This window comes from Lissotriton helveticus, chromosome 2_1 (assembly GCF_964261635.1).
Source record: "Lissotriton helveticus chromosome 2_1, aLisHel1.1, whole genome shotgun sequence".
In the NCBI taxonomy this organism is placed as follows: domain Eukaryota; kingdom Metazoa; phylum Chordata; class Amphibia; order Caudata; family Salamandridae; genus Lissotriton; species Lissotriton helveticus.
In genome coordinates this window covers 1145593567-1145618492 of record NC_136059.1, presented here as the reverse complement: position 1 = coordinate 1145618492, position 24926 = coordinate 1145593567, and the positions used below count along the sequence as shown (strand labels likewise).

The 24926-nt window shown below is 45.4% G+C and overlaps 1 protein-coding gene across 2 annotated transcripts in view; it reads right to left on the bottom strand.

Moving 5' to 3' along the window:
* Positions 1-20583, bottom strand: part of ACO1 (aconitase 1) — a 418934-nt gene extending 398351 nt beyond the window's left edge. The window contains exon 1 of one of the 2 annotated variants that reach the window (XM_078675989.1): positions 20207-20583. The gene's annotated coding sequence lies outside the window, so the exon portion shown is untranslated. The remainder of the gene's footprint in view (positions 1-20206) is intronic. The other variant, XM_078675987.1, reaches the window with a different exon arrangement.
* Positions 20584-24926: the final 4343 nt, after the last annotated feature.

Here is a 24926-nt window from a genome sequence, read left to right as displayed (position 1 = left end):
CTGACCTTCAGAAAGGCGCTAAAAACATGGCTTTTTATCTCTCTCACTAAATTAAATTTTCTTCTGTAGCCATAACTCCAGTTTGCTCACTCATCTAGCGCCAAGACAAGTTATTGGAGCACTTTACAACATAAATGTTATGTGTTGGACACGAATGTATGTTTATTGTGATAGGACACACTAAACTCAGTTCAAAATTTCTATTGCGAGTTCCATGAAGCTTTTGTTATATTAATCTGAGAGAAAGAGAGAAAGAGAGAAAGAGAGAAAAAGAGAAAAAGAGAAAAAGAGAAAAAGAGGTAACTACTCAAGCAGAAGCAGTAAAACCAAGAAAATCCATAATAAATATTTTTCTAAAATACTCAATAGATTCACAATCCCAAATGCCTCGAAAGAAATCATTTCACAGGAACTATGTCACAAACTGGCAACTCGTTACACAACAAAAGGAGACATGTTGAATGATTAATACTGGATGCACAGAAAAGTAACAAAGCTAACACTTTAACAAATCCCTCTAGTGGAAGGCTAGCACAACCTCTGAACTTCAGCAAACATTCATCAACCGGGGGGGGGGGGGGGGCTGGAGCTTGCCGGCGCTGATGAAGGACGTGTGAGCACTGAGCTCCGTGCCATCACCGAAGAAATCCTGTTAAATATCCTGCCTCAACGGAGGTAAATGGTCCATAAGGTGTCTCAGACTCCCCGTCACGGTTGTGACACTCGGCGAGGCTCCCGGCGGAACCCGGCCGACGGACGGCGTGATTCAGCTGCCCGAGAGAGTCGGCCATACTGGGCCCAACAGCGGCGGACTTTCCTATGCACTACGCCGGCGTGCCTAACATGACGTGCGGCTAGTGCTGGAACGCACGATCGGAGACAAACTGCCCTACCTTCTGCGACGGAGCAGCGCGCGTCGGACCACAACACAGACGTGGCACCCTGAGACCCGCGGAGGAGACCCCTGTGTCGGACAGTAGCGTGTGAACACTGCGCTGCGAGTGACTGGCGGCACTGGGAACAGCCGGTTACACCGCGAGCGGCGGCCATATTGGCGGGTTGGAGGCAACCGGTCCTGTGGCCCCCCGAACGCCGTATAAACGGATTGTGTTCACCCCTGGAGTGTGTGTCCCCCCTGTTGATGTGGGGGGGGAGCCCATTGAAGGCCCCCACTGGCGGCGCTGACATTACCTGGGAGCGCGGAGTGCCCCCCCCCCCCAATCGGGGCTGCCGGGCGGCGGCATTCGGATCAGTGACGCAGAGCCCCTAGCATTGGCGTGCCCTTTTGAATTCACCCGCCTGCGGGGAGCCGCATCGGTAGCGGAGTTACTGCTGCGGGTGCTTGAGACCCCCACGTGGTGGTGCGGCGAACGGGCGACACCAGGAGTCCAGCGCCATTTGAAGCACGAGACCACACGTCCACCTGAGACGCTTCCTAGCTACTGCGACAGCGGCGAATTGGGGGCATAACCTACCTGCTATCGGGGGGGGGTGTTAACTGCTGCGGCAGGGTCGTATCACACTGGGGTCAAAGACAACTACAGCGCCCAATTTGCGACAGCAAAGGAACTGCGCAGCTTGGTAGAGGTGTTGCAGTAGTGAGACGCCACTGGTGGGAACGCACTCGACATCCAGGACTTGTGGTGGGCAGCAAGACATCGTCCACTGCCGGCGACGCACTATGGGTAAGAACGACAGAACTCAGACTAAATTAGCATTTGAACAGCGCAAGACAAAGACACCTGAGGAATCGGCCTCTGACCCCGCCCAAGGGAGCACCGGACCCAAGAACACTATGTATACGGGCATTAAGGACATGCTCGCGTCTATGGAAAAGGGTCTACAAGAAAGCATGGCATCCATCGGGACGAAGATTGACGCACTCACCTACCGTATGGACCGTATGTCGGAGCGTGTCGACAAGCACTCGGAGAGACTTGACATGTCGGAGAGGCGGATAACTGAGGTTGAGGAGGCGCAGACAGAATGGGACAAAGACCGCAAACAGTTCTCCAGACTACTGCAGGTCATTCAAGACAAGTCCGAGGATCTGGAGGCCCGCTCGAGGCGATCGAATATACGCATCACGGGGATTTCGGAGACGACACAGACCGGGAGGATGGAACTCTTCGTGGAGAAGCTCCTTGTCACCCTGCTGGGCGACGACGTTTTCTCCCCAATGTTCATTGTGGAGAGAGCGCATCGTACGCTGGGCCCGCGTCCGCGCACGGGAGCGTCACCGCGGCCGATAATAGCAAAACTGCTGAACTACAGGGATCGCGACACGGCGCTGAGGGTGGCCAGAGACAAAGGGAAGCTGCAATTCGAGGGCATGGAGGTTTCCTTATACCCGGACTTCACGGCGAAGGTCCAGGAGGAGAGACGTCACTTCGCACCATACAAGAAACAACTGCGGGACCTTGGCCTGGACTACGCGATGCTGTATCCGGCGAAACTGCGGGTCAACAGGCAGGGGCACTCACATTTTTTACACGGACCCTAAGACTCTTCAGAAATCGCTAAAAGAGTGGGCCAAGGAACAGCGGAATAGCCCGCGCAGACAGACTGAAGACCAAGCAGAAAGTAGCCGCCTCGACGAACAGGAATAACCTTCTAAAAAGTTTGCGGCTCGATCAGTCGTTTGGAGGCCCTTAGCACTGAGCGGTGAGGTTCTGGAATGCTGCCGCTAAACGTGACTTCCTGATGTGATGCATAGCGAGGGCGAAGAGAGAGCCGAACTCTGCGCTCAGACGACGGATGATGGCTGGGTGAGATTGTTTCAATTTGTTTATGCTAAAACGACCAATATGTGACCCTTTATGTTATTGTGAGGAGCACTGTTTTTAGCACTACGGCTCGTTCTCACCACTACAACTAATGTCTTACAGAAATAAAGGATGGGAGGGTGGCGAGTCCTGGTTGGGAGATGACCTGTTGTGTAACACGGAGCACCCTGACTTGGTTACCCGTTGATGGACATAGATTAGGGTGATGGCGCCGAGGTTCCGAGTTACATGGTATGCCACTGACGCACTATTGTGCGACCCATATGGTGACCTCCGCCCCATAGCCTATGGCTCTGTATGCCCCTGAGTGGGCTTTACCTGGGAGTACTCAGGGAAACGTTTCAAGTTCGAAGTTGTGGGGGGGGAAAGGGTTCTGTCAGGCCAGGTTGGGGGTGGTCTGCAGTGGGTGGGGGGAAGGCTGGGGTGGGGGATGTTATTGTTGTACACAAAAGGTACTGAATCTTGAAACACGCAGAGTGATGCCTGTGTATGCATGTAGAGGAACAACTGCGGTTGATGTAATCTTGCAGGGATGGATTGACGGCCGGGGGAGACCACTGTCCACAAACGCAACATTTTCACCCTTGGAATGGCGGAGATAGATGAAGCGACCGCGGATGGCGGTCCTGTTACTCTGAAGGCCTTAACCTGGAATGTTAGGGGGCTAAATGACCACCGCAAACTTAGGAAAGTGCTGCACTACCTCCATAGACATCACGTAGATCTTGCCCTCATACAAGAAACACACCTCCCACCTCAGAGTAAGATGCACACCACTAGAGGTATGGGGGGTAATAGTCTGGCAGCGGGATTTACTATACACTCCAGAGGGGTGGTTACGTGGGTGAATCCCCGATCACACTTAAAACTGACACTGCTTGCAGCTGACTCGGAAGGTCGCTATTTGATAATGAGATGTGTCGGGAAAGGACACAACCTCATAGTGGTAAACGTATATGGGCCCAATTATGACCACCCCGAGTTCTATGCGGACTTGGTCACGCATTGCAGACCTTGGGCTTCCTCTAACATGCTTTGGGGTGGGGATTTCAATTTCGTATTTAACCCTGACCTGAACTGATCCAGAGGGCCACTTCGCCGTCCGGCTGCTGCGGCCCTCCTAATGCAGGCAGAACTTCTTAAGTTTGACATTGCTGATGTTTGGCGCTACAAACACCCCACACAGGGGGGTTTTACACACTACACAGCCTTCCACAACATACACACAAGAATTGATTACTTCCTAGCTTCTCAATCTGTTCTCTCTTGGGTCCGGGGATGTGTGGTGCTACCTCGAACGCTATCGGACCATTCCCCATTGCTGTTGACTCTGGTAACCCCGACGCGGAGGATCCCTCCATTCACGTGGCGGTTTCCCCCCTGCTCTCTATTGGATGAAGTGTTCAGAGGGGAGCTAACGGACAACATTGACGCTTTCTTTGAGACTAATCTAGGGTCAGTTGATAGTTTCCAAACTCTATGGGACACATTCAAAGCTTACATCAGAGGGATGGCTATGGCCAAACACTCCAGTGTTCTCAAGGCTATTAGGCAACGGTTGAAACACCTCGAAACACAACTGCAGGACGTGGAGACTAGGCAGCGCACTGACCCGAACACTGAAGTAGCGGAACAGCTTAAAACATTGCTTGCTGACTATAATGAAGAGGCGGACAGGGAGGTGAAACACATGGGCAAGTATGCTACGGCTCGGACGTACGGGGAAGGGGACAGACCTAGCTCAGTGCTAGCCAGAATACTGAGACAGGAAGAGACAGCTGGTGATAGATGAATTGACAACAGCCGCAGGTACTGTACTCACGGACGAGACTGAGATAATTGATGAGTTGAAAGGTTATTACGCTGCTCTCTATAAATCACAATCCTCTCACATGGAGGAGGAGATCGAGGACTACCTCAGCTACATTAAAATGCTATTCCTGACTGACGCACAGAGGGAATTTTTGATGACGCCGATACAGGCGGAGGAGATAAGGGAGGCTTTGGGGGGGGATGCGCTCGGGGAGTGCACCTGGGGCAGTTGGCCTTACAGTGGGCTTCTACAAGGTGTTCATAGACAAACTGATGCCGCACTTGATAGCCCTCTTCGATGACATCTGCGAGGAAGGCAGTATGTCCCCTACCATGAGTGAGGCGCTACTAGTTGCAATCTTGAAACCAGGGAAGCCCCCCGACTCTTGCGGATCCTATAGGCCACTCTCCTTGCTAAACGTAGATGCCAAGCTGTATGCTAAAGTATTGGCCACGCGACTGGCCCTCCTGGTCCCGGACTTTGTTGCTCCGGAGCAGGCCGGATTTGTCCCAGATCGTAATCTAACGCATAATATCCGTACGGTGTTGGGAACAATGCAGCACGTCCGGCAAGAAAATAAGGCGCTAGCGATTTTCCTGGATATGGAAAAGGCATTCGACTCAGTTGAATGGCCCTTTATGGTGAGAGTGCGGAGGAAATTGGAACTGGGTGAACCCTTCCTGCAAATGTTAGGGGCGCTATACTACAAACCAACAGCTAGGCTGCGGATAGGGAACATTGTCACTGAATCCTTTGGAATCAGTAGAGGAACACGACAGGGATGCCCCCTCTCCCCGCTATTGTACGCGCTGGTTGCAGAACCTTTGGTATGTGTAATTAGGGAATACCACGCGGCAGAAGGTATCAACTTTCCGACATAAGATAGGTATTTCCACGTATGCAGACGATACACTGCTATACGTTTGTGATCCAGAATCCAACCTCAAATCAGTGATAAGAGAGGTAGTCCGGTTTGGGGCTCTCTCGGGCCTGAAAGTCAACTGGGCCAAATCGGTGGCGTTCCCCCTAACCCCAGTCACAAAGCCATTCGAGATGGAATACCCGCTGCAGTGGTCCACGGACCCGGTTCGGTACTTGGGGATACAGCTACACACAGACCCCGAAATCCTGATCCGGGAGAACTATGGGACCGCCTTCTCCAGGCTGGTAGACGACGTTGAAAAATGGTGTAAACTTCCCTTGTCGCTAATGGGCAGGATCGCCATAATGAAAATGGTAGTCTTACCTGGGCGACTTTAACCTCCACTGGAACGATCCCAACGACACAGTGGTCAACAGTCTCCAGAACTTCCTGAACGTCTTAGACCTCAACCAAATTTGCAACAGCCCTACACACAAAGGCGCTACTCTGGACTTAATAATCTCCAAGAGTGATTCCACTCACTTGGAGTCGACCCTCCCCTATGATTGGTCAGACCATCACAGTCAAACTTAACGCAACCCAATCCACAAAACCTAAAGTATGGAAAAGAGATTGGAAAAAAACTCATCCCAAACACTACCTACTTCAAGCCAGAACCTACTTCTACCCCCCACTGGGTCCTCCAATGTACATGATCTCACCAACCACTACCTCAACTCTATGACCTCTATTATTAACGAATTTGCTCCCCTGCAACTAAAAAGTTTCCACTAAAGTCTCTAAACCCTGGTTCAATGATCCTCTTAACGAGGACAGACGCTCTCTTAGAACTGCTGAACGCAACTGGAGATCGGTACCATCCGCCAAGCTCCTCATGACCCTAAAGAGAAAGAGAAATTCCAACTATCGAAAGGTCAAGCGCACCAAGACAAGTCTTCTTCAGCCAGCAACTTGACCAGGCAAGAAACCGTCCCCAAAAACTTTTTGAATTAATCAAAACTCAATCTAAGGACCAACCTCAACGCCCACAAGATCTAACTCAACCTCAACTCACATGTGGAGACTTTTCTCACTACTTTAATACAAAGACTGAGAACATCAAGAAAGATCTCATCAATGATCTAAACTCTCTCTCCTGCCCGCTCACCAAAACTTCTCTACCCACAATCTCAACACAACAAATCCCATCTAAGTTTGCTCTAAAAAATGACGCAGCATGGTCATCTTTTTACACCTATTCTGAAGACGCTATAGGCAAATTTCTCAATGCCCTGAAGCCTTCCAATCACCTTAGTGACCCTCTACCCGCAAATGTGGTTAAAGATCTTACCCCTTTGCTACTACCTCTCTGGACCAAAATCATAAACAGCTCACTTCTACAAGGTTGCATCCCTGACTCCCTAAAGGTGGGGCAGGTTTCTCCCATCCTCAAGAAACCCACAGCTGACACCACGGACCTAAACAACTATCGCCCTATCTCCAATAGTCCCACCCTGGCCAAGCTTCTGGAAAAATTTGTTCACCATCAACTGACAAATCATATTGTTCACTTCAACCTTCTCAACAAACACCAATCTGGCTTCCATGCAAACCACAGCACGGAATCAGCCATGACACACATCATTGATGATGCACTTCAAATACTGGATCAAAAAGAAGCATGCCTTCTAATCCTACTAGACCTCTCCTCAGCGTTCGATACGGTCAAACACGAGAACTTGATTGATCTGTTGAAGCACAGAATGGGTCTATCAGGATCAGTGCTCAACTAGTTTACCTCTTTTCTGCAAAACCGTACTCAAAAATTTAAAGTCAACAACACCCTGTCCAAATCCGTTCCAGTGACGCTAGGAGTCCCTCAAGGCTCCTCGCTTTCCCCTAAACTCTTTAACTCATTCATGGAACCACTCACTGATCTGCTACAAGCGTCCAACGTGCAATTTCACATGTACGCTGACGATACCCAACTGTACCTCAAGATCAACACCCTTGATGACATTAATCTGCTTAACTCCACTCTTAAGTCCACCCAAACATGGCTGGCAGAAAATCACCTCAAATTAAATGCTTTGAAAACTGAATTCCTTCTTATTGCCCCACCAGCCAAAGTCCCGATAATGCACAATTGGATCAAACACCTTACAGCACTCAACGTGCAACCAACCATTGTGATTTCAGCTAAATCATTGGGTATAACTCTGGACTGCAACCTCAATATGCAGAAACACATTAACAACGCAACGAAGGGAGCAAACTTTCAGATTAATACACTAAGGAAGTTGAAACCCTTCCTACCTCCCAATGACTTCAAGATGGTGGTTCAAGCCCTAGTTCTACCGCGGCTGGACTATGGAAGTGTCTCACTTTGCGGTCTCCCCAAAGCCACTACAGCTCCCCTAAGAGCTGTCACCAATGCAGCAGCGAGACTCATCACGGGCTCGAAAAGAAGGTCTCACCGGATCTAAAATCTCTAAACTGGCTGCCATTTGAAGCCAGAATTCACCTGAAAATAGCTTGCATGACACACAAGGCCTTGCATCACAATGCTCCCAGCTATCTCACACAAAAACTCACAATATCCGGTGGGAATAGACCCACAAGAAGTGCGGAAAACCTCCTTTTGAAGCCACAAAAATTCAACAAGAATAAAAACTTACAAACGATCATTTTCAGGAATGGCACCCAGGATATGGAATGCCCTTCCTCCGGAAATAAGACTTAACCCCTCCACCTCATCCTTCAAGTTGGAAGTAAAAGAAATCCTTATGGCAAAATTCACCTAAACATAGTCCCGGGTTTTCACGACCTTCCTACGTCAGCCCACCCTTGCTCTGCACCTTACTGCTTTGCTGTTTGTATACTCAACAATTTGCTATATATTTTGACTTTTTTTATCCTCATTATTCTACTATGACTCTCCAGGCCATTCCTGTTCTGCATCAAATTGCTTTACTTTTTTGTCTTCATGAATAATGCTATGTATTATGGTCTTGCATATCTGGTAATGTATGATATAACTAAACTAATTTATTGTAAAGCGCTCTGATACCCGCAAGGGTCTTGTCCGCGCTCTATAAAACTTTCAAATAAATAAATGCAAGACGTATTGCATTGTAAATGCTTGTTTTAACTGGGATTACAGTCTTCATGCGCTACTCTTAAACTTTAAATGGCCCCCTAAGGTGCCAGTGAAACAGCTCAGCCAACCGACCTGAGTGTGCAAGGAGTTTGTTTTTAAATTTAAAATGCACTTATTTTACGCAGGAGATACCTGTTGATTCCTCAATTTCCCAGTACTGGCTCTTGTCAAACAGAGGTGTGCATCAAGACTACAGGCAGGGACTCCCACATGTAACTTATTATTTATGTGTTAAAGATATCCCGGTGAGCGTTATGCAGGATAAGTTCCCCTACCTGCAGGTATGAAGTTAAAACTCTTTTCATTCGCGTGCCTTTGTACATATATTGTACATATATTGCATAAGTGTTTAGCGACATTCATTGAATCTCGCGTTTTTTTCATTTCAAATGCAGACATTTCATTAAGTCCATAGTCACTGGTGACAACCGAGCAGCATCTCAGTGAGTACATTTTATCAGCACTACTTTAGACACGATTCTGGTCATTTTGCTAGCATTCATGTTTACACATGGATTCGGTTTTTGTTCATAGATAGATACTGCCTTCGATTGGTCACACAGCAGTTGACCCCTTTTTCTTACAGTACATGGTCATAGTAAGTATTCATTGGACTGTCGGCGCAGAATTTCTTCTGAGTTTCTTTTGACACCAGTCAGTCCTATTGCACACGCACTTTGCAGTGTTTTACAGTCAATGCACGCTGTTTCACGCAAGGGGAACAATCAGGCAGGTGTTTTCTTTTTTTTCACATTATTCATGCGATGTTACTTTTTTCCTCACTCGTGTTTTGAGCACCTCTTTCTCATACATTCACGGTTTATCGTTTTAGTAATGCATGTCATCTATTGACTCACAGCTGGTACATTAGGAATTAGTTATCAGTCTCTCAATGTATATTTTTCTTTGTGATACCTTGGACATTCTCACACAACATAGTAAGCAGTAAGCTTCCTCAGCATTGGCTTTGTTATATGTTATGTGTTTTTCCTATTCTCTTTACAGCGCCCCCGAAGAAGAAGAAGGGATTGCATCCCGAAATGCATTGGGCATGATCTGGAAGACTGTTTTTGTAAATGTCCATTTTATGAAAAAATCTTTTTCGTGTATAATGTTTAATGAAGTTGCAAATGTGATCATTTAACATTATGCATCTTTGTACTCAATTGATCTTCTTTTAGACTAGATATCCATGACTTTTTCACAATGGATTGTTTTGTGAAGCAATCAGTGTAGTGATTGCACATTTTTGGGATAATATAAAAGTGTATTCAACAACATATATTCACTTGTTTGCTCATGTTTAAAATTGATATACTTTACATTAGAAGTGCATCTGGTATACTAGTGGTTTTCCACTAGCTGTTGATCTCTTAAAGATATCCCTGCCATAGACATCATTCACCTGCTCTGCCTCAGTAAGTTTTGGGGCTTTCTGCATGTCCACAAGAATACATATTGCAGTTGTTACCTATTAACAAACCAATGCGTTCTGGGATTTGTAATCCTAATTAACTTCAAAAGATTTCAGTTGTTTAAAACACAGTAATTGTTGATAAAAAGTAAGCACTGTACTGGACTACTTACTGCCTGGTGACCCCGGACATCAATTCGCTAAAATGCCAGGGGTAGTGGAAGTGTCATCACATGCCCTTTGACCCTCACTTTCACACATTCACACACTCTCTCACACATAAACCCACGCTCAACCTCAAGCAGGCCAACAGCATAACTTTTGCTTTTTCAAAACATGTACTTTTGTTTTTTTACTATGTTGCACAACATCGGGGTTGGTGTACAGCAACGCTAAGCCCCATTGACAAAGCCAGTAGATACCAAAAGGTAAGACCTATTGGCTTTGCCAATGCTTTTACTGGCAGGAGCAGCTTCTTGTGGCAGTTTTTGTGTAACATGCCAAGATAACTGGTGACTTCTACTCTATTGTTACTAGGTGCAATTGTTGATGCTTTTGCCTTGAAACGTTCCCTAAATCTGTTTTAACCATTATTTCTCTGTCATTCTGTTTACTGCAGTTTTCTAAGTTGGCTAGGGAATAATATTGTACTACTAACTTTAATGTTGTTTGATACGGTTTGGACTTTACACATATTTCTCTGGGTAATTGCCTATTGCTACAGGTGCCACTATGGGTGCTTTAGTGCAGAGATTCATATTAAACTATTGCGACTTAACAAGATGGTATTTTGTTAAGCTTGCAGGGTCGCCCATTCCCGAATCAATAACCCACTTCCTGACAGGATTTGCTTATGTCCTCAAAAGTTTTAAAGCCTTCACTGCTCAGTTGCTGGGTCACACCTGACCAGTAAGATGTGATGAGAGCCTCTTCATGGCAACCTTACAGAGCCTGCTCAGAACAAGGTGTCGATCTAGACCCACTACACGGAAGATTAATTCTATTTGTTTAGTGCATACCTGGTTACACAAATAGGAAGGTGACCAAAATCTCCATCTGCATCCTGATCACCAATGAACCCACCTATGAAACTGCACAAGCGAGTAAAACTCCCTACAGAAGTATATTCATCGGTTTCATCCCGAGACGTTTTATGTTTAAGCCCGGCCAGTAGTTCACAGCACAAGGGATGCACATCTTAGAAGAAATGGGAGTTGGCTTCTTCGAAAAGAAAAAAAAAAAACTTGCCTACCTCTGCATCAATATATCATCAACTAACTGCGATTCATTTGGGATGAGCTCAGCCAACAGAGGACTGGGGCTATAGACATGAATAAAAACACATCTTGCTTAAAAAAGGTAAGTAGGCCTAACACACAGGTAACCCAAAATAACATACGTCTGTGAGAATCAAACAAAATTGAGCAAGAGAAAACACAGTTACTCCCTTAGCCAAAACATATGACTATTAAGACATTATGCCTAGAAATTATACTAAGAACATTAAAGATTGGTCAAACAAGAATATTAATAAAAAACACAGCATGGACGCAAAGCAGATATTGCTGATAAAGAATGTACAGAGCAAAAGGGTGCCATTTTCAACAAAAGAACACAATATTATGTTTAAGGCCTTGCTAGCAGTCCAAAGTACAGGGGCTTTAATTCTTTGAAAAAATACGAGTTGGCTCCTACGAAAACAAGTCACGTACTGAGAAACTCACCGCCGGAGCCCGGCTTGGACAGGAAGTCAGGCAACCTGTGTTGGGACGGCCCCGCAAAAAGACAGGAAGCAGACGGAAGCCTACCCCTCGCTCCTGTGCCTGTGAAGCCAGCCGAAGTGAGCGTTTGAGCTAGCGGGGCTCCCGTGCTCGTGGAGAGCCCTGCCTGCTGCAGAGACTGACCCGCTGCCGAGGGAGAGAGGGACACGCGGAAAGAGCCCGGTGAGTGGGAGGGGAGGGCTTTGTGCGCGTGTGTCTGTGTGTGCGTGTATCTGTCTGTGTGCGTGCGCTGTAATGGCCAGGGCGAGACCTAAACATGGGGTTGTTGTGCTACTTCTTTTAGACGTTCCACCTCCCTTCGACAAAGAATAATATTATACACTAATCCTTAGGCTTGAGGAAGCCAGCACAGAAGGTACTGCACTCACTTGGATCTCATCTTCCCTTCACAGTAGAAACAAATGTGATCCACATCTCTCCTTTCACATCCAAACCCTAAAGCATAAAACCAGGAGTACCTCAAGGCTGTATCACCTCAGCCCTCTTTTCAACATCTACATGACATTACCAGAACTGAACAATGTTTTGACTTCACCTGCTATAACTACACAGATATTTCTTAAATCGGAGCGCCCCAAGGACATTGGAAATTGCTAACATTTTAATTTGCCTCCAGGCCGTTGACCAGTGGATGATATAGAGCAACCTCAAACTGAATGCCTCCAAAACTGAAATACTCATCTATGGCAACTGGAAACGTTAACAAGTGCAAAGTTGCAATGATGCAATGACATCACCCCGTCGCAAGAACTCTGCAACTCCCTCGCGTCCTTCTTCCACAACAAGATCACGGACATACACAACAGCTTCAACAACCAACCAACGCAAGCCACAACCGCAACGACGCCACCCACCACCACCCTCCGCACCTGGACCCCGATCAGCACCGAAGACACCATCCGCACCATGAACTCCATCCATTCCGGATCTCCGACTGACCCCTGCCCTCACCACGTCTTCAACAAAGCCGACGCTGTCATCGCACCCCACCTACGGGACATCATCAACACCTCCTTCGACTCCGCCACCTTCCCTGAGAGCTGGAAGCACGCCGAACTCAGCGCTCTCCTCAAGAAACCCACAGCAGACCCCACCGACCTCAAGAACTACCGGCCCATCTCGCTCCTCCCGTTCCCGGCCAAAGTCATCGAGAAGACCGTCAACAAACAGCTGGCCGCCTTCCTCGAGACGAATGGATCCCTCGACCCCTCACAGTCCGGCTTCCGAGCGAACCACAGCACCGAGACCGCCCTCATCGCCGCCACCGACGACCTTCGAACTCTGATGGACAACGGAGAAACAGCGGCCCTCATCCTCCTGGACCTCTCCGCGGCTTTCGACACTGTCTGCCACCGCACCCTAGTACAGCGCCTCAGCAACATCGGAATCCAGGAGAAGGCACTGGAATGGATCACCTCCTTCCTCGACGGAAGAACACAAAGAGTCCGCCTACCACCGTACAAGTCAGAGGCCACCAAAGTCATCTGCGGCGTCCCACAAGGATCCTCACTGAGCCCCACCCTCTTCAACATCTACATGAGCCCCCTCGCGGCCATCGCACGCCAACACAACCTCAACATAATCTCCTACGCCGACGACACCCAGCTGATCCTCTCCCTGACCAACGACCCCGCCACCGCCAGAGCCAACCTGCACGAAGGGATGAGAGACGTGGCCGAATGGATGACGACCAGCCGCCTGAAACTGAACTCAGACAAGACGGAGGTCCTCATCCTGGGCTCCACGCCCTCCGCCTGGGACGACTCCTGGTGGCCCCCCGCCCTGGGCACCGCGCCCAAACCGACGGACCACGCACGCAACCTGGGCTTCATCCTGGACTCCTCCCTCTCCATGACCAGACAAGTCAACGCCGTCTCCTCGTCATGCTTCAACATCCTGCGCATGCTACGTAAGATCTTCCGGTGGATCCCCACCGAGACGAGGAAGACGGTCACCCAAGCCCTCGTCACCAGCCGACTGGACTACGGCAACGCCCTCTACGCCGGAACCACGGCCAAACTCCAGAAGAGACTCCAGCGGATCCAGAACGCCTCGGCGAGACTCATCCTCGACATCCCCCGACGCAGCCACATCTCCGGACACCTGAGAGATCTGCACTGGCTCCCGGTCAACAAGAGAATCACCTTCCGTCTCCTCACCCACGCGCACAAAGCCCTACACGACCAAGGCCCGAGCTACCTCAACAACCGGATCAACTTCTACACTCCCAAGCGCCTCCTCAGATCAACCAACCACGCCCTCGCCGCCGTCCCCCGCATCCGAAGAGAGAGAACAGGAGGAAGGTCCTTCTCCTACCTGGCCGCCAAGACCTGGAACTCACTTCCCACCAATCTGCGCCTGACCCAAGACCACCTCTCCTTCAGGAAGAAGCTCAAGACTTGGCTGTTCGAGCAGTAGCGGCACCCCCCCCTCCCAGCGCCTTGAGACCCTACGGGTGAGTAGTGCGCTTTACAAGTGACCTGATTGATTGATTGATTGATTATTACAGTATTCACAGATTGAAGTCGTGATACTTGACAAGTGATATTCTATCTTCTTCTGGTGAGCATCTAAGTTCTCTTTTAAATAAGGCACGACTTAAATATGGATTTTTCACGGATTCTAACAGTGTGTATTACATTTTCAGAACATATACCAGTGGCTACATAAGATATAGTAGTCATCTAAGGATTATTTGGTTTTCTTGAGGTATGTATATGTACACAACATATACAGATAGCTGGTTGGATTCTTCTTAAAACTATGACTCTTGACTAGTTTGTTTGATTTTGATTTCAGTTGACAGCAGCGACTGTTTAGAGATTCGACGTAAGTTTTGGTATTCTTTGCACATGGGTGATGGTGTTGATCACAAGTGTGGAGTCTTTTTTGGAGATTGTGAATAGTCTTTACTAACATTCAATGACATCGAAATTGTGCAACACATGATTTTGTTATCTTTTATCTTCTTGTTTCTACAGATAGACCCCTGACGAAGGGACAAAGTCTCGAAATGCATAGGGTTGGAATTTCAAAGTGTTATAAGTCAACTTATCATTGTATTATTATGTAAAATCAGATCGTATTTTTAAAATCAGATGTATGATTATTTATTTATGTTTTCAGTGGAAAATATTCTGTCTAAATCAAATACGCATAAAGTTTCATTAAATTTGAATGTATCATACAAAGGAATTTTGTCACAGTTGTTGCATGTTAGAGTCCTAGTTGCCCAGGTGGAGCTAGGCCACTTATAATTTTAGTTAAATATATGCTCAGTAGACATAGTTCTAACATTGCACACATATCAGGTGGAATAGAGATCTAACGTTTTAAACTGAGTGCGCTTTACACCCACTCACAACTGGAAACGTTATGACACACTGTGCTTGGCCTGACAATCTAGGGCCCCTGACAAAAAATATCTGAGGAGTTCAGAAGCTCCCCCCCACCCCCAAAGGCCCAACTAGCAATTTCTCGTCCTATTAAAACTAGGATTAATGGTCTATATCATAGCTCACCTTTATCAACCATAAAAAGGATTACAGAGAATTTATAACTCTACTGCCAGACTAATAGTAATTATAACGCCACAAGCACAGAGCTCCACTGGTGCCCCATCACAAATTTGCAGCTTCCAAGAAAAACAAGAAATACATGGGCAACACATTTCTCTGTGCAGGTAGCTAAGCTATGCAAGTATTTCCCCCCCAAAAAATAATTTCCACTGAGAACGAACTCCGATTCAAAAGACTGGTCAAAAGCTGTCTCTCCCCTATATGATTACAATACTAAAAACAAAACATTATACGCCAATAGTATTACCAAGCCTTTTAAAAAAACGTATCTACCATGTATATAACAGCACAAATGTATTTATATCTTACACTTATCAATAAATAGCGAACAGAGACCCACTCAACCTTCTCGGAGCCCAGGGGCGTGAAAGGTCAGGTGTTAAACCACCTAAACAATTGTCAATCACAATATATGTGAAGAAAAACACACATTCCCAGTCCTGCAGTGAATGCTCACGCTATGTGTTGCAAGTACCAAAAGACGACACCACTAACAGTTAAATAAATTTATTCGCAACAGCCTGGAGAGACGTGATCTTTTCCTGCCAGGCAAGTTCCAACTGTCAAAAGGCGAATACCAGTCTCTCTAGGACAACAAAAAAAACACAGTCAGGGTTCCATATTCGATTACATTAAAGGAACCGCATTACTACACTATGCAATAGCAAAAAGCCCCAACACACTTTGGCATGCACATGGATCAAGGTCAAGAAAATTAAGTCACTCAAACAATATAAAAGTGCTCATAACAGTGGTGGACATAAAAACATTATTTATTTTTTTAAACAAGAGTACAAAGTATTTGGTGGGTACAAACCATTTGGATGCCATCTTAAAAAAATATTTAAACTAGCTAAAACATGCATAATGCCACAATGTGATGCTTCCAATCTTCAAGTGTAAAAATATATGGCTCGATTTCAGGGCAACACTACATCATATTGAACGATGCCAATGTGACAATGTCAGCACAATAAAGAAAATATCCTGGACAACATAATGATCAGATCGCTTGTAGTCTGTAAATATCCGAATAATGCCTGCACGTTTGGTCCAAAGTACATTCCAAAAACCAATAATGCCCAAGTGAGTGACATCACAGAATTCAATGAGAACAGGAATTGTTAAAAGATGATCCGATCAATAGAAGGAATCCCTAATTAGAGAAAAATATGACATGATGAAAAATACAAATGCCTCTATCAGCATTTCCTTTCCTCCATGATCACCTAAATGCTGGAATTGTGCGGCACATGGCTACTCTGATGGGAGCGTTTAGGTATATCCACATAAAAAAGATTAACCTACTGCAAAGTAGAGCACAAAGCGGAGATGGCACGGCTGAATAGTGTAGCATGTGCTGAATATTGGGACCCTACGGGCACAGAGTGGTGTGGGTCCAAAGAAACTGACTCTGCATAGCTACAGGATCATGCTCCAGTAGCCCTACTCCAGAGGGAGCATAGAAAAACTCCAAAAACAAAGGGCATATGCAACCAATAATCGCTGAATTAACCATACCACTATAATTTATATCTAAACAAAAGCACAATATTCAACCCCAAGAAAACATTAGATAGTGCTGCAACTAAGATTGACAGAGTGAAGAGAGATAAGCTGTTGAATAACAATAAATCCGCTGGCAGCATTGGCGACACCAACACTAGCATTAGATGTGTCCCTACTTCCAACATTATGGCTAGAAAAGTCAAATGAATCCTACAAAGAGTGGCAAATGCTTGGAAGTGATGAGGTGGTGGCCAGAAGTATTAGTGAGTATCCCAATATTACATTCTGGAGAAACTGCTTACTTAAAGACACTCTTGAGTGAGAACATCAGGACTAATGAAAACAGGATGATTCCCCCTGATCTGAAAGTGGGGTTTTTCAATAGCAGTAAATGAAAAGCCAACAGGAATAGCAAGAATATTATAACTTTCAGAGTATCCGATGGGACCCAGCAACATACTACTTCAAAGATTCAGGTCGATGAATCAGGCATCACAGTCTATGGTTTTGTACATTAGGATAATTATGCATCCAGTTTAGAGGCAGATACTGGAGCATATGCATCCGATTAAAATCGAAATGACAGCAGGCCTCCAAAAATCAACTTGCCCACTTGCTGCGGTGAGTCAGATTTTATCAGGGCAAGCTATTTTTAAGGTCTACTAGCCCATTCTGGCAGAGAGCTTGAGCTGGCAAAGTAAGGGTGTTCTGTTCATTTAGAAAGTTGAGTAATAAAGACGCCTTTAAATCTTGAATTTATCTTTTCACATTGCTATGCGTTCAAAAGACAGAGGTCAAATGTCAGATTATGTCTCTTAACAAATTGCTGCTGATTTTATCCTGGAGATTTCTTTCTGGGTCTACCAAGATAGAGGATTTTGTAAAGTGAACTGTCTGACAATCACGCTGATGCACAGGTAGTATGAAATGAAAGGCTGCAGAATTACCTTTTTTCTAACAAAATATTATATATATATATATATATATATATATATATATATATATATATATATATATATACACACACACACACACACACACACACACACACACACACACACACACTGTTAAAACATTTCAAAATATATCAGTAGTTAGGAAAGCGCATTTTTTGTAATTGTTCAGCACGATGGAAACAAAGATTTTAATAGGATCAAACTACATCCGAACACTAGTTGGTGATGAGCAAATAGTATATATGTGCTGAAACCTGATTTCCATACATTATCATTTGTACAATATAATTTTATCAGTAAAACTTCATGTCAGTGGAAAGGTTTGTGGCAATGCTTTAGTAGTATATTCATTAAAAGTTAAAGTTTTTAAACATGAACTGAGAAACATTCCTGCCCAGGTGATACTGCTAATAGAGAACTAAGAGGAAAATCAGGTCATGTTTACACTATATGTGAACTAGATTCGTGAACAAATTGAAGTCAAATTAAATCAAACAAGAGATGTAGACACACACAAGTTCTCTCATATGTGATAATGATGAAATGGGCGACTCACTTAAATAAAGTATTTGCCTAGGATCACACAATTTGAGACAGAGTTGGTAAAGCACATTACAGTAAGGTCGGGTTAGTCAATAGATCTGCAGGTCCGTTAATATTTTTCGAAGCCTGTAGAGTCATTATCCAATAACTAGACACTTAAATCAAGTACATGGAAACAATGACGCTTTACTCAAATTCTCTGCCGTAGTCATAATTTGCCCCGATATCAGAGCTGATCTACAAGTACTCAGTTTGGAATTGAAGTACATTATATGTTTGGACACCTACAGAATGAAGAGTTGCATGTTCATTTAGGCTCAATAACAACTATTAGCTTGGTTTCTCTCTTTTAGTTGTGTCGATCAGGGGTGTGTGTGTATATATATATATATTATATATATACACACACATATACATACATACACACGCAAACATACAAGTAGGTCTATGGATCGGTTAATATGGATATACATACATGTAGGATTGTTTTTTTAAAAAGATTTTTTTAACAGCTAAGTAAATTTATGCACAAACATGTGTACGTCTGGCCATGTAAATATTATATGTATGTAAATATTATATATAGGTACATGTCTTGAATAGAGATGTGACTTAACTATAATATTTGTGTCTGCATTTAGATATGTACATAAATGTTCATATTACTTATTTTATAAAAGTTATAAATATTTACAAATTTCACCTCTACCTTTCCCTCCACTCTCCGAATCACCCCAAACATTTCCATCCGCTATGGACTCCCAAACATGCTTTCATACCTTTTCGCTCTTTTGAAACGGATTCATCCCACTAAAAAGTAAACGTCGACCACTCCCAATATCATGTCACATATTCCCTTTGCTAATCCACTTCAATTAATCTATCCCTATTCATAACACAAGAGTAAATGTCGGAGATCTCAAAAATACAAACATAACTTAACACAGCTAATCGTACTAGTAGAAGGAAGCAGATATTACTAACCTACCACATATTTACCTCTAACCTTGGGTTCAGGCTCCTTGCCGTAAAGTGCTTCAACGCCTTCTCATGAGTAGTAAGAGGTATATAAATGTACAATCCTACGAATTATACTCTACCATTCACAATTTGGTTAAGAGATTTGATTTAAAAACGTATTCAAAACTAGACGCAAGATAATAAGACGTGATTTGCATGTGCAAAGCTGATATGCAACGAATGTAAAAACTCGTTCATTTCTGAGACTGTTGATTCCACAGTACACTTTACATAACCTTAATTCGCTATTAGAAGTGATTCAAAAGAGTGTCAAAATACTCAAAGATCCAAGAGAAATAATACTAGCGATTTGAAAAAAAGGAAGCTCATGCAAACACTGATCTCATATGATCACATACCACGCAAGATGCAAAAAAACCTAAGATTCGTGGTTGTTTGAACAATGGGTAGTATTATCAAGGGTACTCATTCCATTAAGGGGGCACATTTCATGTGAACGGTAAAACACTGGGGTTGCAATGCATAGATTTGAAGCCGAAGTTAAACAGAGCCCTGCTGCACATTTTCAACCTACAGAGCTAATCTTATTACGGGGCGAGCCGGGAAGGACATATTATCTGGCTAATGCAGTAGGGGCCCATGACTCATCTGCCAAAAGTCGCAACATTTCCACTGCTAACACGTCTAGTGCAAAAGGAGGTGCGGAAATTCAATCCGCCAAGACCATAACGTGAAAGGCCAACCCACCCAAAAAAAACAGGACATAGACCCCAGTGTATCTACCACTTCCCACCTTGCTCAGCTGACCTGCTATTGTACCTACCAGACGCAACTGCAGCTGTTGGGGAGAATGCCGTTCAGTAAAAGGTGACAATTTGCTGCAGTTTGGAGTCACCAGCAGTTACGGTGACCACCTGTCCGCTACTTACACAGGCCAGCCCCGAATTCAGCCTAATGCCCACTGTCCGTTGTTGATCTTTTAACGGATGTCATTTGTCGATAATTTCAGCACTTCCGGGTCGTATAACAACCGATTCCCCAGCTGAAAATCGCTGGCTGTGGAGGGTCTGAGAACGTGAAAGGTGACCTAGGATTGGATCATTGGAGGCGTCTCAGCCAGTCCCAATGCGCAGCACAGTATTCCGAAGTGATGATTGGCTGCGAAAGCTCATGCTTCTGTCCTGGTAGTCCTCCAACAATAGGCGAGTGCGGCAGAGTTTGGAGGGGGCGGGGCGGGGCGGGGCGGGGCTTGGCTGCGTTGACAGCCTGTCTCCTCCCGGGTAGACCGGGCTGCTGCGGTTCCTGAGGATGAGTGTTGGAAAGGGATGGGTTGCAGAGACGCGGCAGCTTGGGAGCCCGGAGCAAGGCTGACCCCAAGCGGTCAGAGCGTGCAATGGCTGGTCAGAGTCATGGGATATTGGCCATGGGTGATAAGATGAAGGGTGGGTGGGTCGGTCTATGTGTTCCCGACTGGCGTTGAATATCATAAGCGGCACCTTCGGAGGTCGACTGGATATGGGGGGGATATGCAACGGTCTAAGTGGAGTGCATTATTAAAGCAATGGGTACTGTGATCCTGAGAGCAGGAGTGAGGGCGGGGTCAACGAGCCGTGTGCGTAGTCAGTCATTCCTGAAAATACCATATACTCTATACCGGTTGTGTTGGTGTTTCACTTTCCTGTAACTGCATATAACCTAACGATCACCCTAAATGAAAGAGTAATGCAAATTAAACCTTTCAGTGGGAAATGCACTCCACTATATGTCACGTCTATAGGGTAATGTGATAACTGCAAAAGTCTGTGTATGTAACCAGAGAGCCACAGGCTTGAATTCTATCAGTCCACGGAGGCTCAGATTATGCTTCTCTTAACTTTACTGACAATTACAGCAGCTAATAAACTTTAAATTTGCATAATCCCGGAAGGACAGCCCCCTCCATTGTATGCACTAATCAATCACATATTTATAAGTCCCGTACATATTAGTCTCTGTGTGACCTTCCTCTTCCTTTGCTGCTGCAGCAGCAAGATAAGTACTTTTCCTTTCATTCTCGCCTCCGTGTCCTTAATAGAATTGAAAATTCTTTGTCGCGTTAGCTAGAAAATTTGTGATTCTATGTCAGTCCACAGAGGCTCAAATTATGGTAGTTTAAAGGTGCTCCACTGCAACAGACGCAATATCCACAATAGGTTTGTGGTAAAAGGTCTTAAAAGTGGACTCAGAGGTCCAGTCCGCCGCAGTCATAATATATTGTAACCTGGACCCTGTAACAAGGGCTTCGGAGGCCATGGACCCCCTCACAGAATGAGCACCAAAAACGGAAGAATCAATTCCCGCTTGGTCCAATAACCAGGTAATCCACCTGTCTAGAGTAGCGGAAGAGACTGGGCGGAAAGGTCTCTGAAGCGATATCAACAACTGGCCTGCCACATCATTTCTGAACTCTCTGGTACAATCCTCATAGACTTATAAACATTGCACAACACACAGTTTTCTATGATGAGGAAAAGCAGGATAAGTAATACATTTAGAATTAGTCTTAGTACGACGGGAAAGTGTGAAAGAAACTCCAGACGGAGTAAAAACTCTACCTGCTAAATCCAGAGCACGAACGTCCGACACACGTCTGCAAGAAATAAGGCATAATAAAAGTGTCAGTTTGGCAGACAATTGTTTGCACGACAGCCCTTTATTAGCTGGCCATGTTTTCAAGTATCTCAGAACTATGGAAACATCCCATAACGTCTGATATCTAGGTTGAGGAGGATTTACCAACCTAATACCGCGTACTACTTTACAAACCAAGGGATGTTCCCCCACAGGTCTACCATCCACGTGAGGATGTCCAGCCGAAATGGCTGATCTAAAATTGTTTACTGTTCTATAGGCCATGCCTGATTTTGTCAAATCGGATAAACAATGTACAATCATAGAGATACTAGATCCCAAGGGATCACTCTGCCGTTCACCACACCAATGCACCCATCGTCGCCAAGCGGATTCATATAGTTTGTGAGTGGAAGGTGCCCAAGACTGGGAGAGAAAAAAGAGAGTGTCTTGCAAAACTCCCGGCACTTGCCAACGTCGCCGGAAAGTTTCCACGCCATGAGAGGTAACTGACCTTGCAAGATTAAGGGATGTTGAAGGCCCACTGGATCCGTCAACAAGTCTGGGAATGACCGGATCCGAACTGGAGGGGCACACGATAAAGGCATTGCCACTGGAAACCACGCTTGTGCTTTCCAAAAAGGGGACACTAGGATTATTTCCGCTCCCTGCCTGCGTGTCTGAGCTAACAACCTCGGAATCATGACGAAGGGTGGAAAGGCATACAGAATGCCCATCGTCCACGATTGAAGGAAGGCGTCCAAGCTGATCGCTAACGGATCCGGACGCCAACTGTAAAACAGGGGAAGTTGTCTGTTGAGTCTGGACACAAACAGATCTAGAACACACGGACCCCATTTGGAATTCAGTGCTTGAAACACATCAGGATGAAGTCTCCAATTGCTGGAGTCCCTCAGAAATCTGGAATTCCAATCTGTCACCACATTCGACGAACCTGGAATGTATTCCGCCGTCACTGAAATGTGGTGATCCAGGCAATAGTGCCAGAAATCCTTGGCAATTTCCGCTAGAAGTCGGGATCTGGTACCGCCCAGGCGATTGATATAACGTACTGCTGACACATTGTCCAGACGCAGAAGAATACAACAACTCGCTCTCTGAGGAGACAGAGTTTGAATCGCAAATGACCCGGCCAATAGTTCCAGGCAATTGATATGGAGTCGCGACTCCTCTTGGGACCACCGACCCCCGGTCTCCAGTGTCCCACAACGAGCACCCCAGCCCCACCGGCTGGCGTCGGACTCTATGATGGCATCCGGAGTCGCCGCAAAAATGGCCTTGCCATTCCAAGCGTCCATGTGCTCTAACCACCAATTAATTTCCAGACGAGCCTCCCGTGAGATCGCAATCTGTTCTGCATAATGTAAGCCTCTGCGGAGATGCAGAATCTTTAACCTCTGCAAGGCCCTGTAATGTAAGGGGCCGGGAAATATCGCCTGAATGGACGCCGCCAACAACCCCACAAGGCGGGCTATCGTCCTCAATGATATAGTCTGAGAGGCAAGCGCTCTCCTCAACTCCTTCTTGATCGCCGTCCTCTTCTTGAGAGGCAAAAGCAGTTGAGATGTCAAGGAATTGATCTGAAAACCTAAAAATTCGATCACTTGCGAAGGAATGAGAAGAGATTTGGGTACTGTTGGAACTGGGGTCACCAGTTCCCCGAGGGTAGCATGGCACGAGCGGGTTGGCATACGAAAGCCTATGTGTAAAGTGACCATACAGCACACGCAACCACTGAGACAGTAAAATGGGCACGCAATGAGTGACGCCACTCCAGTTAGTTTGTATAAAAATTAGATAACTTTTATATAGAGCAGAGTCAGGGTAATCAAAAATTACAGTATCAATTACTTATTAGTTTTCCTTCAGAATACATATTTTTCAACACTTTGCAATAAATACTCAGAGGAATAAATATTAAATATCAGATAAATATTGAATATTATTTATTTAATATTAAGTATGGATAACCACAGGCCTGACCTCAGCCTTGCTCCTTGTCAGCACCTGTAAGAAATACATTAAGGAGACAGCCAAATGACATTGCATCTCATTGGTTCTGCAGACATTTTACCCATTTCTCACCAAGCAAGGGTGAGCGTTTTACAGCAGTAAACATGTAAATAAATAACTGTAGGCTTTAAGCAGTTCAACAGCAGAAGTAGAACTTTTCATTAGTTATGCATCAACATTTCATCTAGGAGGTAACCACTTCACCGAGCAGAAGTAAACATTTAATAACAGGTAAACCCGGCATAAGGCCTAGGCTGAGCAGGACACTAGGTGAAATATAGAAAATCCCTGGATTTGGGGCTAGCCCTCGCTAATACTCTTCATCCTGGTACTGTAGGCATTCTATTACAGCCTCTCATCAGGGGTTAGCCTTTTATGACTTGGGCCTATAAACTGTGGGTCTTGGGTCCTCTAAAACAGCCCAATATGAGGGTAAACATCTCCTTAATCATGTAGGAATAACTTTGTTCACAAGTGAGAACAACCACTTCATGGCTCAGACCTGCACATTTAATTGGGCACTGATCAACGCACCAAGCGAGGGTGGACATTTTATTGGACCTATGCAGAGCATTCCCTCAAAGCAGTAATAAACAGGCCTACTGTAATATGCGCATTTCCTTAAGGCAATTCCAAAGTTAGTACAGCCTTAACTCCTTCTGCATTTCATTAGGAGCACAAACACTGCATTGCTCAGCAATAAAATTTCAAAAACACAGGAATAAACAGTGCCTCGAATGAGGGTAAACCATTCAATGGGCAGAAGTAACCACTTCCTTAACCAGGAATGACATTTCAGCGGGTAAGGGTAACAGTTCCTTTCTCAGTGCTCAACATTTCAACATTTCAATAATCCCAAAATAAGCCAGGCTTCAAGCAACAGTGAACATTACCTGGGG